Genomic DNA, 18,215 nt, shown 5'->3' on the forward strand with positions numbered 1-18,215 from the left:
TAGATACTAGATACATGGTCATTAAGTGAATGAATGATGTTGAATAGAAATTGTCTTAAGCATGCAAGACAATTGTGTGTGTTTCGGTGAGTGCTGTGTGTGTGACTGTGTGTGTGTGCGTGTGTGTTAGAGAGAAGGAGAGGGAGGAGAAAATTTAGCACGGTATCTGCTTCGAGCGATACCACCAGCTAGAACCACTGCGCATCCTTGGCCGCCGCAGTGCATCTATGCATGCTTTTGGGAAATGAGTTGGTTTTTCTCTGAAAATCAGCTCCATGTAGATAAAGACTGGAAAACTGAAGCGATTAAATACAGACTCCAAGACTCAATCGTAGAGTACAAAATTACATACTCTCATTTATTTTTCTTATTATTCATAAAAGAGAGATTGGAAAATCTCTTTCTTTCTTTCTTTTTTTTTTTCCTCATCTCTCTATAGCAGAGGATAATGACTCTGGGTTCAACAACATAGGCAGTTAGACCATGGAGGCAGGAAATCAAGAATAATAAAGGCTTAAGTACTCTGGTGGACTGCTCAGAGAAAGGGCTGATTGGAACAGAATACAATTGATTCTCATTATTCACAGCACTTATGGTCTATGAAGTCCCCGTGGACACCGAATGAGTCAATACTGAACCATCGCTTCTAGGGGAAATATCCTGTTAGGTTCCTGAAAGCCTCTGGTCACATTTTCATCAATCAATCAACGTATACCTGATTTTATGGTGCATTTTTGCTTAAAGGCATTTAATATGCATTGTTGATTAATTAACCTTGAACTCACAGCCAACAGCCCTCTAACTCATGTGCCAAAGAAGGTTATTTAGCGTATGTTTTCTCCCTAATGGAGATTGCACTGGACAGCACAGCACTACATCTGGGGACTATTTTAAAACAGCAAAATCACCAATAAAAAGCACAAACATGTGGCACTAGAGGGACCACAAAAAAAAAAAAAAAGACACCTGTTTATAGTATGAGCATTGCAACAAAAAGGCACAGTATCTCCTTGGTCGACCTCAGCTGGGCACGTGTGTGTCGGGCTATGCACCTTTTTTTTTGCCACTTTCACGTCTGCAAATGACTGTGAAAATGCCATGCGTATTGATTTGGGGTTACAGATAAATTTTAGTGAGTCTGTGAACTTAACAATACAGAACCCATGAACAAGGAGGATTAACTCTATATACATTAGTGGGCAAATTGAGATGCCTGAAGTTGAATCCAATTCAGGGCTCCACATTTATAATCATGATTATTCTGCATCAGCCTGGGTTCAGGAGGAAGCAGAAACAGATGGTTCCTAGGACATGTTTCCTAGTAAATGTGTTTTCCTATTAAATGTGTGAGGGGTGAGAAGCTTAACCCCTTGACGTAGCAATGGGAATTCTGGAAAAGAAAAAAAAAAACCTAAACCATTTAAACCCAATGGCATAAATGGAGAATATAAAATGCTGAGTTGGCAAGTGAAAAGAGCAATTAAGTCCCTTGAGGGAAGTTGTGCCCCCTGCTATTTCTGTGATGTTTGAGGTGTCCCTGAGCTGGTGTGAAGTACTAGACACCATTTCTGAAGGAGAAGTAACGATCCTCTAATTGGGCAAAACTACAAGGAATCTGGATCTTGCTTTTGGATAAGGCCAAAAAAAAAAAAAAAAAAAAAAAAAAATCCAAAGAAATAGAACTGTCCCTAGATTAACCTCTTAAAGAGTCCTAGTAAGTCTCAGTGCAGAACTTTATTTGAAAGAGCTCATCAGAGCTTGGCCAAACGGTCTGTGAACAAACATTGCTAAAATCCTAAACAAATTCAACAGAAAGCAATGAACATAAGACAACCTAGAAACGCCCTGTAATGCAGGTATTTTTACACCCATTTGATACTAAATATTGATATTTTGTTGTTTTGAGTGTTGTTAAAGGTGCTGTAGAAATGAAGAAGTATTGCAAACATTAAGAATAGGACACACAAAGTAGTACGTGATGTTTAGTCTATGGCAGTCACTCATATTTTCACCCTAGTTGTGAACTAAGCATTAATACATGGGGAGACAGAGGGTCTCTTGAGGCTACTTTGCTTGGCAGACTTCTGACCAGGAACAGCCATTGCAATGGGCTTCTCTGCTGTAGTGGAGACCGTTACCTGAACAATAACAGTTCTCCCTCTTTTCCTTTCTAACAGAGCCTGGATAAAATACTACACTCCAAGCTTTGCCAGCAGTAAAATGTGGCCCCATGACTGAGTTCTGGGGAGTGGGACTCCCCAGAAAGCTCTTTAAAGGGAACTAGCACAGTTGCCATACTGTTTTCCTTCCCTCTTGCCCTACACGATGGCTCTTGAGGACATTTTGAGAATGTGAGGACAAGGGTTACACCCTAAGGACGGAGAAGCACGGAGGTCAGAGGAGACTGACTCCCAGTGGAATTGAGAAGCTCCCATACCAACTCTGGACTGTCTACTTCCAACGGGAAAAATAAATAACCCCTAAGTTGTTTAAGCCAGTGAGTTTGGAGTTTCTGTTACTAGCAGCCAAATGCAATTCCTAACTGATAGACCCAGGGACAGTCTAGTGGGTCCCAGTGTGGAATATACTCAAGACTTTAGACCTTCCCTAAGAAATGAAAGTGACAGTTTACAGCACAGAATGTGGGCCTTTACACTGTTCTGGTGTGTGGATTTATGCGATCATTTTTGGGTCATAATAGATAATGGCATTGAATCAATAAAAGTATGAGTTTAAGAAACAATGTTCTTTTTTTCATATCCTGGGTTTAAAATAGAACAATGCTTGCTGAAAACTGGGCACACACATTTTTTTTCAGGAGGTGAGTTTCTAGGTTTTAGGGTCATACCTTTGATTCTGGGTAATCCTGTCTAAAATGGCCTTTGTAAATAGATATTTAAGTGATCCAGGGCGTCACTTAAACTGAGTTAAAACGTTTTGCTTCTTTGCCTTCATTTTGGTTGACAGCAGACCTCGTCCCCATTCCTGGAAAGAATGTTGCCAATTTCCTGTTTAACAAACGATGGTGAAGAGGGGCAGTGGGTGAGGCGTCAGACGTCCTACCTATGAAAATAGGGCACAGGCTTTGCTAAAAAAGGATAAAGATGAAAGGCCTCTAAGTGGCTGTGTCTCCATCCGTTGTTTAGGGCAGGCGACGCTGACTCACTGTCATGACGGCCAGGGGAAATCCTGTATTTCCCTCTCTGGGGCTTTCGGTTTAATCTTGCTTAAGAGAGGCAGGCACTTTATTGTTCTGCTGGAACCTTGGTGTCACTCTTCCAGACTTGCTTGTGCCAAGTTTCAGGTGGCCTCTGTAAATCATGTCATTGGAAATTGGGGACATAACTTTTTCTTCTTCTATTGTTTGGACACTGGGTAGCATTGTGTTCCTAGGCACACGTACATCTGTCTACTGACCTGGGACATTTCAGCTAGGTCTCCATGGGAACCTCCTCCCATGTTCACCTGTCATTCTCAAGTAGATTTGACCCTAGTCTTTTCATCATTTTAAGAAAACTTTATGTCTATTGTCAATTATTTATTTCATCATATAAAGGAAGTACTCTATAAATTGTCAATCTTTTACAACATCATGCACACAATGGTATTCTCATTAATTTATTGGAAAGAAACCAAGAAAGTTTCAGACATGATGTCTGCCTTAAATGGATGAAAAGAGTAAGACAACCAACTTGAGAATCATATGGCCTGGCACTTACCTAATTTCTCAGTCATACAACTGCAACTGAAAACCATGAAGGACTCAGTGTAAAGCTGCACGGATCATAGTCAGGGAAGAATTCACCAAGAAGGTGATGAGTGATCTCAGGGGTTAAAGTTTATGTAGGTTCTAAAGTAGGAGGGAAAACAAAAAACAATTCCAGCAAGAAACAGGGTATGCAAAAGCTTGGGATCAAAACTGAATACATGCTGGCAGAAAACAGTAAATAAAAACCCTGCCAAAAAGGAGGATTCGCAAAAGAGAACTAGTAGCGTTTTAAATCCTTTGGGTGAGGCTATGTTATGGAAAGTGTTGGACTCAATCTACTAGGAAACAGAGAAACTTTAGTGATGCTCAGGGACAAGGTGAAACAATGTTTAAGAGGAGAAATTTAGCAAGTGTTCGTTCATTATTAATATCATGCTTACAAAGCAAATGCATCGTCAAATTAAAACAAAGTAGAGATGTTTGAAATTGCTTAAAACATAAGCAATTTACTTACATTAAAGAATTTATTTTTGGGCAATTAAGCTGCTCTGTCCACATTACAGAATGATGAAACTGGTTGGATAAAAAAATAAATTGTTTATTGTGACACTCTAACATTTCTGATGAAGAATTTCCTCTTGGCTATTCACTATAGTTCACTCCCTCTCATCTCCAAAAAAATGCACCCTGGTAAAAACAGCCTGATGCAGGTCACACAATTTATTTTTTTTAAAAAAACGTTCTGTTATCTAAACTTAAACTTGGTAACTTCCACTAGCTCTTCTGAATTAGTGAGTCATAGTAAGCAGACTCTGGTTTATGCTCTAGATTGTAGCTCGTTGACAAAGCTTTATGTACAGGGACATCATTAAAAGGTCCATATAATAAACTGAGCTTGTTGCTATGTCCACTGCATAATCTGCTTTCCAGTACAGCTGCTCCACACAACAATTCGCACTTGGCAGTCATTTTTGTCCTAAGTTCAGTTATTTGATAACTTTTAATTCATTGTATTTAAGTTGCTGTTTCTCTCTCTCTTTCCAGTTTATTTTTTTATATTGCTATTCCTTTCATCTAATTATTTTATTATTTTTATTGACATATAGTTGATTTACAATGTTGTGTTAGTTTCTGCTGTACAGCAAACTTTCTTCCTTTCTTTCTTCCTTCCTTCCTTTCTTTCTTTCTTTCTTTCTTTCTTTCTCTCTTTCTTTTCTTTCTTTCTGGCTGCATTGGGTCTTCATTGCTGCACACGGGCGTTCTATAGTTGCAGCGAATGGGGGCTACTCTTCGTTGCAGTGCGCGGGCTTCTCATTGTGTTGGCTTCTCTTTGTTGTGGAGCATGGGCTGTAGGGTGCAGGGGCTTCAGTAGTTGTGGTGCGTAGGCTCAGTAGTTGTGGCTCATGGGCTCTAGAGCACAGGCTCAGTAGTTGTGGCGCACAGGCTTAGTTGCTCCACGGCACGTGGGATCTTCCCAGACCAGGGCTCAAACCTGTGTCCCCTGCATTGGCAGGCAGATTCTTAACCACTGCACCACCAGGGAAGTCCCAATACATATGTATACATTCTTTTTTGTATTCTTTTCCATTATGGCTTATCACAGGGCACTGAATATAGTTCCCTGGGCTGTTTCTACCCAGTTTATTTTTGTTTAGTATAATATTGCTTATTTCTTCAGGTTCAATGAGTTATTCTTTAAATCCTGTAAAATCAGTGGAGTTAATCTTTCTTATTTGGTATCTTGGTTATTTCCCACAGTGCTACTCCTGAGTGAAACCTCTCTGTCATTTTGAGAACAATTTAATATTACAAAATCTTCCAATATCTATCTTGTGATTGCTACTCATGGCTGTCAGAATTCCTGGCATGCAAAGCAATGGCCAGTAGGTTCAAGTACAATAATTTTCAATTATATTCCTTATTACTATACAAAATACCTTTACTCAAGGACTTAAAATGTAAAACCCAGTCATCTGAGGAATAACCTGGTCAAATCTTTGGATATAACTTCTCTCAACTGGGAAAAGAAATGGTGATTTCATTCTTAATTTAGATAATGTTTCGGCTGTATGTGACCTTTTAGTTTTGAAATTTTTCAATTTGCATGTTCTCTTTATCATTTGCATACAATTTGTATATTGCAGAGTCTTGTTCTCACATCAAAGTCAGTTTTAATATGAAAAGATTTTGTCGTCATTAAATCTGTCTCACTGACATGGTTTGAATTGCCAATGTTAAGACAGAGAAGGTCTCAGCTCAGTAAAAATGGTCTGGGAAACACAGACAAGAATGACCTCTTCACTGATGAAAAAAAATACAGCTTCTTTCAAACCTTTCAATATACCTTTTTACCCCCTTGAATTAGAAGAGTAATCTCTCTGTTGTAATTCACCCTGTGCTCTGATTTGTTCACCCATCAGGAAAATCCAGGAAGTTTCAGTGTCCAAAGTTTTATTGGGTTTCATCTGGAAATCAAGCAGGACCCTCAGGGGCCTCCCCGGGTACAAAAGTCCCTTTATGTCCCCCATTTCTTGTTTGTAGAATAAAAGGGTTTAGTCTCCTGGGCCTTCCCCAAGTTCCAAAGAGCAGACTCAAGCAGTTAGAGATTAGGACAGTAGAGCCACAGGACACATAGTTCCCCCTGAAGGGTTATGAATAACAATCTGATGCACATCTCTGAGTTGTTCAGTAGAAACTAATCCCCTCCCCCAGGTGGAAGATGGTGATTACATGAGGACCACAAGCACGGAGACCCTAGAATTGTTGGGACCAGAAGTTTGAGATTCCTGAAACATCACCTTGTTACCTCACCACCAGCCAATGAGAAGAAGGTCCATGAGCTGATCACCCATCCTACAACCCTCTCTCCTAACACTGTCTTTAAAAACCCTTGCCTGAAAGCTGTCAGGGAGTTCGGGTCTTTTGAGCATGTGCTGCCCCTTCTCCTTGCTTGGTGGCCTGCAAATAAGCCCTGACTTTGCTGCAAACACCTGCTGTCAGAGTTTGGCTCTCTGACTTCTTTCGCACAAGCTCTTGCTCTGTAGCAATTACGTAGAGACAATTGACTGAATCACTGGCCATATGATTCAACTGAATCTCTCTTCCCCTATCCTTCCCTGAAGTTGGGAGCTTGCCCTGACCTCACCTGGCTCATAATCCAAGGTTGATCTTTCCAGCATGACCAGCCCTCATGCTGGTTAGATCATGAAACTAACCAGGGTCCTCCCACGAGTCACCCATGTCTGATCCCAGGGTTTCTACCAAGAATAACAAACACATTCTTATCACTTAAAAACTTCCAAGGATTTGGAATCTTCCTCCCAGGAACCAGGGACAAAGACCAGTCAGATTCTTTATTATACAACAAGGTTCAATAAATTTAACTACTTTTATTAATGTTACTATTCCCTGAGTATCAAAATAACTTTGTGAGGTAGGGACAGTTTTTCATATAAATTTTCACACTCTGATTTTTAAAGATGAGAAAAGAGTAGAGATGGGATGGCGTGTTCTCCTCAAGATAAAATTTCTAAGACCCTTTGGGAATCCAAACACTTTAAAAACATAAAGAAGAATTCTAGGCACTTTACACATTTTCAATTTTCAGATTTGTAAGCAAAAGTGTAAACATGTATCATCTTTCTATAAATTAAGTCAAATACAAAATGTGTACTTGAATTCTGGGCTAATTATGTATAACAACTATTAAAAAATAACTTCCATGGGAAAGCTGAATAACTCATTTTTGGAATCAAAAATAGACACAAAAGTAAGCCAGACCCTCCAAATACAAGATACAGATGTTTGCCATATGCTGTTTACAACTATTAACGCTGTTGGCAACCAAGGAAAGTGAACTTCTGTCAAAATGCCTTGGATTTCGCTGTATCACTATAGGTTTGATTTACCTCGTATTACTGCCAGAGAAGCAATAACAGACTTATAAAGATTACATTAGCATTTTTATACCTTTGTAACCTTGGGCTAGATCACGGCTTTGCATCCTATTAAGGAAAAATAAAGATACTTTAAAAGTGTTCTGCTACAATTAGAAGATGTAAGGAGTCTCCTGGTTCACTTACTTACCCCAGCTGGATCCTGACTCAGCAAATGAGCCGTACTAGAAACGGGATTTGCTTCATCACAGGAGGATGCAAAGAGAGGGTCACTTTAACAGGCTTTTGAGAAGAGATCTGGCCTCCTTCCTTCAGACCGTTAGACAATTCAACCACATTTTACATTTGAGACAATTGAGGCCAAAAACTAGGTAATTTGTTTACAGCTCTACGGTAGATCTTGTTTAAATCAGAATGCTACAAAAACAACTTAGTTAGGTCCTGCTGTATAGCACAGGAAACTATACTCAATTTCTTGTAATAACCTATAATGGAAAAGAATCAGATGAATCACTTTGATGTACACTTGAAACTAACACAACGCTGTAAATCAACTATATTTATACCTCAATAAAAAATTTTAAAAAACCAATTTAAGCCCCAAAGTCCATGAGTTTAAAACATTTCTCAGCAATCCATACACTTTACATGAAAGCGTAAGTGATAAAAACTGTTAAGAGACTATTTATTAGGAAGCCATGATTTCTCCGAAAGGAAATCATTGTTTTACACATTCTGAGTTTCCTATTTTGCATCAGATTTAAGTAGACACTTGGCTTGTCAGGTTGCTTGTGTTCGATTAGCATGATTTATTTTGATGATTATCTTCAAGTGTTAAGAGAAACTGGTCCTTCTGCAGTGCTGGAAACTCTGTTAATATAATGCGTCAGAATTATAAACCATCAAAGGGTACTGTTTGGTTACTATGGAACTCCAGGAGAAATTATTTTCTTCTGTTTTTTTTCTGCAAGAAAAGACTGTAGAGAGAGGTTGGATCTAAGGACAGAGACAGATGCAAAGAGCACAAAAGCACCAGAATGTTTCCACTTCTGAGTAAAGGGGAAGATAAGGTGAAGTTCAACCATAAGCAATGTAATTGGTCATCTTTGTGGTATAAACATAGAGTCCCTAAAAGCCCCCTCTTTGGTAAGATCTGGTTTCTGCAGAATTCTTCACTAACACTAACTCGTTATTTTACCATGAACTCTCTGTTATTTAATCTTCAGACTAGGATTGTGAGGTAGAAAGATTCATCCTTTATTTCAGATATTCTTAGGAGTGTGGAAAAGTGGTGTATGTTAGCTGGCAATATTCTAGGAAACAATTTAACCAGAAAAAAGAATTGGGAAAGATTGCCCAGATTGCGGTACTTCACTTTGCAAAACATCCTTATTTGCCATCTCAAATCAATTTGTGGACCAAGAGTGTTTTTAATAAGTAATTATTATCTTCTAAACAAAAAGAGTCTTTAATCACTAATAGGAAATTTTATAGTTCAATGAATGCAAACTCAAAACTATTGCCAACTTGTAAAATAACCTTAAGATATCTAACTTGAGAATATTTACCATATTTTCATCTCCCTGGCTTTCAAAAGCAAAGAAAATTTGGAATTCTTCTCAGTTCTCAGAACAATGTAGAATGCTTATAAAAAACCCAAGGCGGATGAAGTTTGGCATTCTATTTAGTTTCTAAACAGAAAGTCCCCCCCCTACTTATGTGTATAAAGACCCCTTGAGATTGGCCTACAATGGAGAATAGTTTCAAGGATAAAAACAGAAATGTGTTTATTATACTTATTTCCTACTGAGAATATAAATGAGTAGAGACCTTATTATTAAATCCCTTTGAATTGGATTCTTTTCTCCAAAAACTCACATTTACTACTGTTAGTTCCAGTTTAAAGTCAATATGAATTCAGATGTGAGGAAGGAAATGCTTTATTCATGTGAAATTTCGGCAGCGATTTATACACGGATGCTTCGGGCAAAAAGTAAGATGAAAGTACTTTATTCCCCATTTAGAATTCTTTTCCACAATTCATAAGTAAAATTCCTTCTCACTGTGGTTATTGAGTTTAAAGCCACTTAAAGCCCTGAAAAAAATCATGGAAGGGGTGTTCTCTACTTGGACTCAGTCCCATCCGACCATAGAAAATGCTTAGGCAGAAGGTTTGGAGTCTCAGAGGCAAAAGGAGATATAAGAAATTAGCTAAGATGACTAGACCAAAGACCCACTAGATAGTCTTACTTGATTTCTGTGGTGGGGTAGTGGGTTAAAAGATGGGAACAATTGGACTGGTTGGATTTTGGAGAGCCTTGAAAACTAGACTGAAAATTTATTGTTTTTCACTTACCAATGGTAAATCATTATATGTTCTTGAGGAATGAAATAATCCAATACACTCAGTATTTCGAGAGAATTAGCTTGATAATGGTGTACGGGTTGAATTGTGTACAGATAGGACAAATTTTGGATTCACCAGAATTGCAACCATAAGGGTCTGTGTAATTAGGAGGAGGGATGGATAGGGAGGTAAACTCGAATAGTAATTCAAACTTTCAAAGAAATGGGGAAGACTTTGGTGAAAATACGGACATGTTAGGAGATGGAAGAATAGAGCATAAGTGCAAAGCTTCCAGCCTTCAAAATGGAGATGGTGGACAGAGTAAGACCTTTGGAAATGTTTGTGATTTGCATTTAGATTTAGGTGAGGAGGACCAGTTTGCTTTGGGCGTGTGGAGTTTGCGACGACCGTAGGATATCCAACTGGATGTATTTAGTAGGCTGTGTGAGTGGTATGGTAGTCAACTATGTAAAAATATCAGTAGTGGCTAATTCTCCAAGGGAATTAAAATGAGAGAGAAGGGATAAGAAAGACCTTTAATGACAGAAAAAAAAAATATGTGCCATGAAAGCAGGGTGAAGGAAAAGGAAGAGAAGTAGGGGGAGGAAGAGAATGGCGTGACTCTATGGAAACAGAGATAGAAGAGAGTTAGGAAGAGATGGATACCAGGTTCAAACCTTTTACCAATGTCAAGGACATGAAATTTGAGAATTGGTCACCTTGGATGGAGCAGTCAATGGAATGGTTAGAGTACAAGTCAGAACATAGCAGTTGAAGGTGGAGTGGGACATTGTAAATTACAGGAAGAAATGAAGAAACTGGAAGGTGTAAAGGAGATTGCAACTACAGAAACAGCAGTGGCAGCTGAAAGGGTTTATTTTAGGACTTGAGATTCTTGGGGCTCGGGAAAGCCTTTGAACCTGGAGTTGAGAGTCTACTTAGTTTGGAACACAGTATTACAGGGTGCCATGATGAGCCTGGTAATGGGTCCATTTCTGTAACCTGATCTTTGGTTTTATGTTTGTGGCTTGAAATGATGAGTTTCAAGGATCAGCTCACATTAATAAGAGGGAGAAAGAAGAGATGGTAAACTACTCTTTGTACTCAACTTCATTGTAAAAGGCAGCCTCACAACCCCCTTCGAACTGGTTGGAAGCCAGCATCTTCAGAGCCTACTTACTTCCTGCTCAAACCATGAGGATAGACTAAAACCAGATGTGCTGTGACCTCCTCAAAACATATACACAGGCAGGAGGCCATAATATACTGTTTAAATACAGCCCATGTGTCACTAATGCAGGCCCTCACTTTCCATGATGTACCAATGGAGCGGGGGCCCAGCCAGCTGCAAATGCTCCAGGCTAGAATTTTACAAAGAACAAGTTCCCCTGTGCAGGAACAGCTGAGTCACAAGTGGTCCCTCTTCAGCACTGAGATGTTTCACCTTAAAGTTTCAGCCACCTAGGAGAAACCCAACATATAATTATGACCCTTTTCAATTTTCTTATAATGAAAAGAAGAAATGAAGGAGGGTCTCTGAAAGGTCAACTTTCAGAAACAGGAAAAGACAAACAAAAGAGTGGTTTTTGTTGTTTTGTGTTTTTTTTTTTTTTCAACATGACTCAAGTAATAGAGTCCTACCCTTGTGGTTCTGGTTCACCATCCAGAGCATCTCTCATTGGGAATTCTATTTTTTTTTTAAATTCAACTTTGACATTTTTCTTAATTTGTTTTCATTGCTTCTTTTAGACCACCCAGAAAGTATTTTTCTTTCATTTTTCGTCTTCACACACACATACCTCTTTCTCTCTCTCTCTCTCTGATTTTAAAAGACTTAGGCAATGTTTCATTTTTTACCTTGAAGTTTCAAATCAGCAAACATGTACTGAATACCAACTGTGCACTAATCAGCCATTTATTCTTGTTTTATGTTGAAAATATCTATATTGCTTTGGGGGAAAATGATAAAGCGTCCCTGTTGAAAGATCTAAAGAACACAGATATAAAAAATCTTTCAGATCCCACCATCCAAATACAACCCATATTAAACACTCATTTGTTATCTAGTCATGCATATTTAGAAATATATATGTTTATAATTTTGCTAACTGGGATCATATATATTTTCTATAAGCAGCTTCTTTCACTCAATATGGCATGGATATCTTTCCTGGTCAAAATGCATCACAAGATCATCATCGTCAATAGCTATACTACATGATATACACACACTGTAATTTTCTTAACTAATCTCCCAGTGTCAATAATCCAAGTTATGATTTTTTTCTATTCAAATTTCAAGAAGCAACCTTATACATACATAATTTTTCATTCTTTTTCTCTAAGCCCTTACTGTTTGTCGGTGGGTCAATAACTCTTTTCCCTTGGTGCTTTCTCTTCCTGCTCCAGATTGTCTTACAGTTGGCTTGAGAGTGATCTTTAATATTACAAGCTTTCATGAAAGCCACATTTTATGTGCTGTTCTGGGCAGATGAGATCAAACGATGGAAGCTTCATGAAGGCAGATTATGGGTCAATACTCAGAAGCATGTCTCAAAATAACTATGTTAAATAAATGAGATAATACAGGCAAGAAGTATGCTGCAGGTTGTATAGCCCAATACTTGTTAAAACAAATACCATTATTCTGATGTAATTAAGGAAGGAATTGCTTCTTTCAGTGGTGAATTCCTAGGTCTTTGCTACGTTTGTATTGAAGCTGGATGAATAATTTCAGCAATTATAAGACATGTTGTTCTTAAGTAGAAGTTTGAGCAGACTGACCTCATATATGTATATAAGAAACTCCCAGAAGTTTCTAAGATTCTAAAGTGGAGCAAATATTGAATTGGGCTCTAACCTCACCACCACCTCCTTAAATCCTTCCTCCCCAAAACGTCTTTATGCTTCAACAAGGGATTTTTTTGAACACCTTAATATTGGCAGAATCTTGGCAGGTAGGCAGAGAGAGCTATTTGGAGTTAGGTAAGCATTTCAGACTGCCTATTTAAATCACAACTTTTCTATTATCTATTTGGAAGTTTCCAACTCAGATTTCATGGGTCTCAAATAGGATCAACTTCCATCCTAAACACACACACACACAGTTTCAGCCTATAAAATTTTCTGGTTTGAAGGTCATTGGGTGGATGAAGAAGAAATAGCAGCAAGAATGTCTGCTGAAAAAAATTGCACAACCTAAAAGTTGAGAATTATGTTTTATTCAGCAGACATTCTGAGGACTTCAAGCCTGGGACACAGCATGTCAGATAACTCTGAGAGGCTGCTCCCAAGAGGCAAGGGGGGGGGGGGGAGCCAGGACATACAGGAGTTTTTGCGACAAAAAGCTGGTAGTCGGAATATCAAAAGATTACTGTTAATTAAAGAAAACCAGACATCTCAAGTTAATGAAATTAGCACTGCTTTTCTATACATGGGAAGATGCAAAGTCTGGGCTCACTGGAACCGTTCCTCTGAAATGCACCTCAGCTATCTGGGGCCAATATCCTGTGCTTCTCATCCTAAGTCTCTTCAGGTGCACAGTTGGGGCAGCTGTAATGTGATCACCTGATGGTTGCAACATCCTTTGTTTACTGATATGGCAGGCAACATTTTTCATTCACAAGAAGAAACATGCACGTTCCAATATCCTATTATATCCACAGTTATGAATCATGAAAAGGTAGTATACACCAGACATCAAGGCACATGTAAATGAAGGTTGTCAGTCACAACCCTGGAGGTTGGGGGCACCCTGTTTTGACAGTGAATTCCTCACAACAGCCCCAAGAACAGCTGTCCTTCCAGGAAAGCATCTCTGCCCAACTCCTAAGAACCAGAACCAACCGGCATGCATAGAATCTCAACAACAATGTACTTAACCTTGTTCACACAAATAAATTAATGGGAAATAGTATCACCCCACCAAGCAGGAAAGGCCTCATTATTGTGGAGTGAAGATTTGTACTTGGAAATTTAATATTTCTCAATGTAGAAACTTTCTCAAAGTTTGACTTTTTTTAAAAAAATTAATTAATTATTTAGTTATTTTTGGCTTTGTTGGGTCTTCGCTGCTGGGCAGGCTTTCTCTAGTTGCGGTGCACGGGCTTCTCATTGCAGTGGCTTCTCTTGCTGTGGAGCACAGGTCCTAGGCACGCGGGCTTCAGTAGTTGTGGCACGTGGGCTTCAGTAGTTGTGGCACGTGGGCTCAGTAGTTGTGGCTCGTGGGCCTTGGAACGCAGGCTCAGTAATTGTGGCTCACGGGCCCAGTTGCTCCGCGGCATGTGGGATCTTCCCAGACCAGGGCTTGAACCCTGCATTGGCAGGCAGATTCTCAACCACTGCGCCACCAGGGAAGCCCCTGACTTTTTAATAAAAGAAAGAGTGTCCTCAAATAAAGGGCAAAATCCATATATTTTCCTAGTGGCTAGCTCTTTGTATCCCGTTATTGGCCTCTGAGCCATTCTTCGAAGAATATGGTGAAATAAAAATGAAATAATGTATATGCAAGTTCTTTGAAGAGGTAAAGACTATCTGATATTTAGTAAAGATAGTGATAGTCTTCATCCTCTCTGCAAAGTCCTGCAAAGTGCTCAGGGTGTGAGAAAGAGTTCAGAAAAAGGAAGGTTCTCCTAGAACAGAAGGAGTTTGCATTCGCCTGCAGCTCCTGTTTCTTTTTAAATTATGCCACATCCTGAAATAGTGTGTGATTCTCTTTTCAAAATATTTGCAATGGTTTTCCATAGCGTAAAGCTTATGCTTTTTAGATGGAGTAGTCTTACCTCAAGGGTTATTCGGCTATACGTATGTACAGGGGTATTGAAAGCTGTAAGATAAAATATTTGCCTACAGGTTGGATTTTCTAGTTTTGGTAAAAGAATGCCAAAATTATTATTGTAAAATGAAAATAGATAGAATGGAGTTAGACGTTATTTTATTTTATTTTGAAAATTATCCATAGAAATTGTTATCATAAAACTTCGAAACTTTTCCCTTTACAGTCAAAAGAGAATAGAAGTGTGAATGAAAAGTGTTGCCTGCCATATCAGCAAACAAAGATGTTGCGGTCATCAAGTCATCAGCCACTGCTGCCGCCAGCAGTGAGCCCGAGGGCACTCAGGATGAGAAAGCACAGGATACTGGCCCCAGTAGCTGAGGTGCATTTCAAAGGAATGATTTCAGTAAGGCCAGACTCTTGCATCTCCTCATACATAGAAAAACTCTAAATTCCTTAACTTGAGATGTCTGGTTTTCTTTAATTAACAGTAATCTTGATACTCTGACTACCTGCTTTTTGTTGCAAAAAGTCCTGTATGTCCTGGTTCCCCCCTAACCTCTTGGGAGCAGCCCCTCAGAGTTACCTGACATGCTGTGTCCCGGGCTTGAAGTCCTCAGAATGTCTGTGAATAAAACATAATTCTCAACGTTTAGGTTGTGCATTTTTTTTCTTCAGTCAATAGAAGCATTCCTATATTCTCACCAACCTTGGGCATACTTCTGTGGGAAATTTTGGGAGGCATGAACCTAAGAGTTGAGGACAGACTCCCAGCCTGGTATTCAAACCCCTTCATAATATGTTCTCAATATTCCTTTTCGAACTTTTCCCCACTACCTTTCTCTCTGAAATCTGAACAGCAGTTGGCAAGTCCACCCCCGGACTGGATAATGAGCCATGCCAATCTCTACACACGCCTCACCCAGTTTCCCTCCCAGGAAACTTCCCTTCTGTCACGTCTGGTTCTCCAAATTCAGCTCCAGTAAACGCTTCTGTAACCCCCAATCCCTTGGTGGTTATTCCCTCCTCTGCACCACATCTATACGTTTTTTTCACCTTGTTCGCCATTAGTGGCAAAATACATTACCTGGTTAAAAAGCATATAGCTTCTCATTTTCATTGTATGTACTGTCTACCCAATTTAGACTGAATATTCCCAGAAGGGAGGGCTTCTATTATTCTTCCTAACTCTTGATACAGTGCCAAGAGCTTTGGAACATCAATGACAGTACATGGACAGCATTTTAGAAATCATTGAATCCAAGTTCCTCCTTTTATAGATAGAAAATAGAGACCAAAGGTAGAGAAAAATGAGAAAACCTGGAGGATAAGACAGAAGAGTGATTTTCATTGACTTTTTCGCCTTTACTTCTGTTAGAGATTAGTTTTACATGAAGCCCTGTAGCAACTGAGAGAGAGAGAGAGAGAGGCTGTTACTACAGCCTGTGGCACATAGGTTAAGTCAGAAATATGGAATTTTGTCTAATAGAAAAGATTGTTTCCTTCTGGCCTCTGAGGATCTTTCATGCAGATCTGAAAGAAGTCTGGTATTTCCTGAAAGCAGGAGGCACTGCATTCTTGTAATTTTGCTCATCTCTCCCCAGCACTGGTGTGGCCTTTACTTTTGGCATGGATTTATGCTTGGAGTGTTACCCATCCGTACGCAAAACCGTAAATCTCACACCAATCCTCTGAAAACGTCTCTACAGTCTTTTCCGAGATTCTTACATCACCACTAAATGTGTTTGTTTAGGTGTGTCAAGTCTCCTTATTTAGGGTGATGTCATTTGAGAAGTTGGTGGAGGGTCAGAGTTGAGAGAAGTGAAGATGTTGGAGATTGGAAATGAGACTTGTGGATACTGGTGCACAACTTGAGAGAGAGGGCAGGCAAAATAAGAGGAAATCAGTCATTTCTCATTCTCTTTAGAAGAATAACATTGGTATATGCACCCTCTATTTATTAGCTCATTGAATCCTCATAACAATCTTATGAGGCAGGTACCATTAGAGTGAGAAACTGGGTTCCAGAAAAGTTAGAACCCAAGTAAGCCAGCTGAATAGGTGTCAGCACCCATATTTGAGCCCAGGAAGTCCAGGTCCAGAGCTACATATGTTTCCATCTATGATACTACGGTGACTCTCAAAGGAGATAAGGTATATCTATACACACACACACACACACACACACACACACACACACACACAATGGAATATTACTCAGCCATAAAAAAGAATGAAATGCGAATTGTTAATCAACTATGCTCCAATATAAAATAAAAATGATAAAAAGAATGAAATCATGCCATTTGCAGCAACATGGATGGACCTAGAGATTATCATACCAAGAGATCTAAGTCAGACAGAGAAAGACAAATATCATATGATATCACTTACATGTGGAATCCAAAAAAAGGATACAAATGAACTTACATACAAAACAGAAATAAACTCACAGACATAGAAAACAAAATTATGGTTACCAAAGGGGAAAGGGGGGTGGAAAGAGATAGATTGGGAATTGGGGATTAACAGATACACACTACTATATATAAAATAGATTAAAAAACAAGGACCTACTGTATAGTACAGGGAATTATATTTGATATCTCTAATAACCAAGCGAGATGGATAGGAGGTGAGTGAGACAAAGAACTGGAAAAGGAGAAGCCCACTAGAAGATGATGCCTGCAATCTAGGGATGACTTGGCACTCAGATTAAATGGGAAAAAACATGGCCATGAAAGATTGGAAATCTAGGACTGACCAGAAATGAAAGTTGAAAAAAGGAGAAATGGAAAATGACCCAAAGTTTGCAATCGGAGAGTCGAAATAGTGGAAGTGTTAGCGACAGGAATGAGCCTGTGTAGGGTGTATGGAATGTGAGATCTCTGAGCAGGCACTGTGACCAAGTCACATCTGTACCCCAACTCCCATCACTTAGCGACTTCTCAGTAAACAATGAATATGAGAATGAAAGAATGAGCTTGAGATTTTCTTTTTTGAGAAAGGGGAATCACTTTTAGAGGAAGGTGATGTGCTCAGTTTTGTAAAATGACTTTGCTTGGGCTGCCATAACGTAGTACCACAGACTAGGTGGCTTAAACAACGGACCTCTATTTTCTTGTAATTCTGGAGAGCAGAAGTCCACCAGCAAGGTGTCGGCAGGTTTGGTTTCTTCTGACGCCTCTCTCCTTGGCTTACAGATGGTCGTCCTCTCCCTGTGTCCTCACAAGATCTTCCCTCTGTGTTGGTCTGTGTCCTAATTTCCTCTTTTTGCAAGAGCACAGTCATATGGTAGTAGAACACCAGTCATGTTTTTAAGAACACCAGCCATAGGACTTCCTTTTACCTTAATTACCACTTTAAATGCCCCATCTCTAAATGCAGTCACATTCTGAAGGTACTGGAGGTTAAGACTTTAACATATAAATTTCGAGGGAGACACATTTCTGCCTATAACAGATGGTTATCCAAATGCATATTCCACAA

Source organism: Balaenoptera musculus, chromosome 21 (genome assembly GCF_009873245.2).
Source record: "Balaenoptera musculus isolate JJ_BM4_2016_0621 chromosome 21, mBalMus1.pri.v3, whole genome shotgun sequence".
NCBI lineage: Eukaryota > Metazoa > Chordata > Mammalia > Artiodactyla > Balaenopteridae > Balaenoptera > Balaenoptera musculus.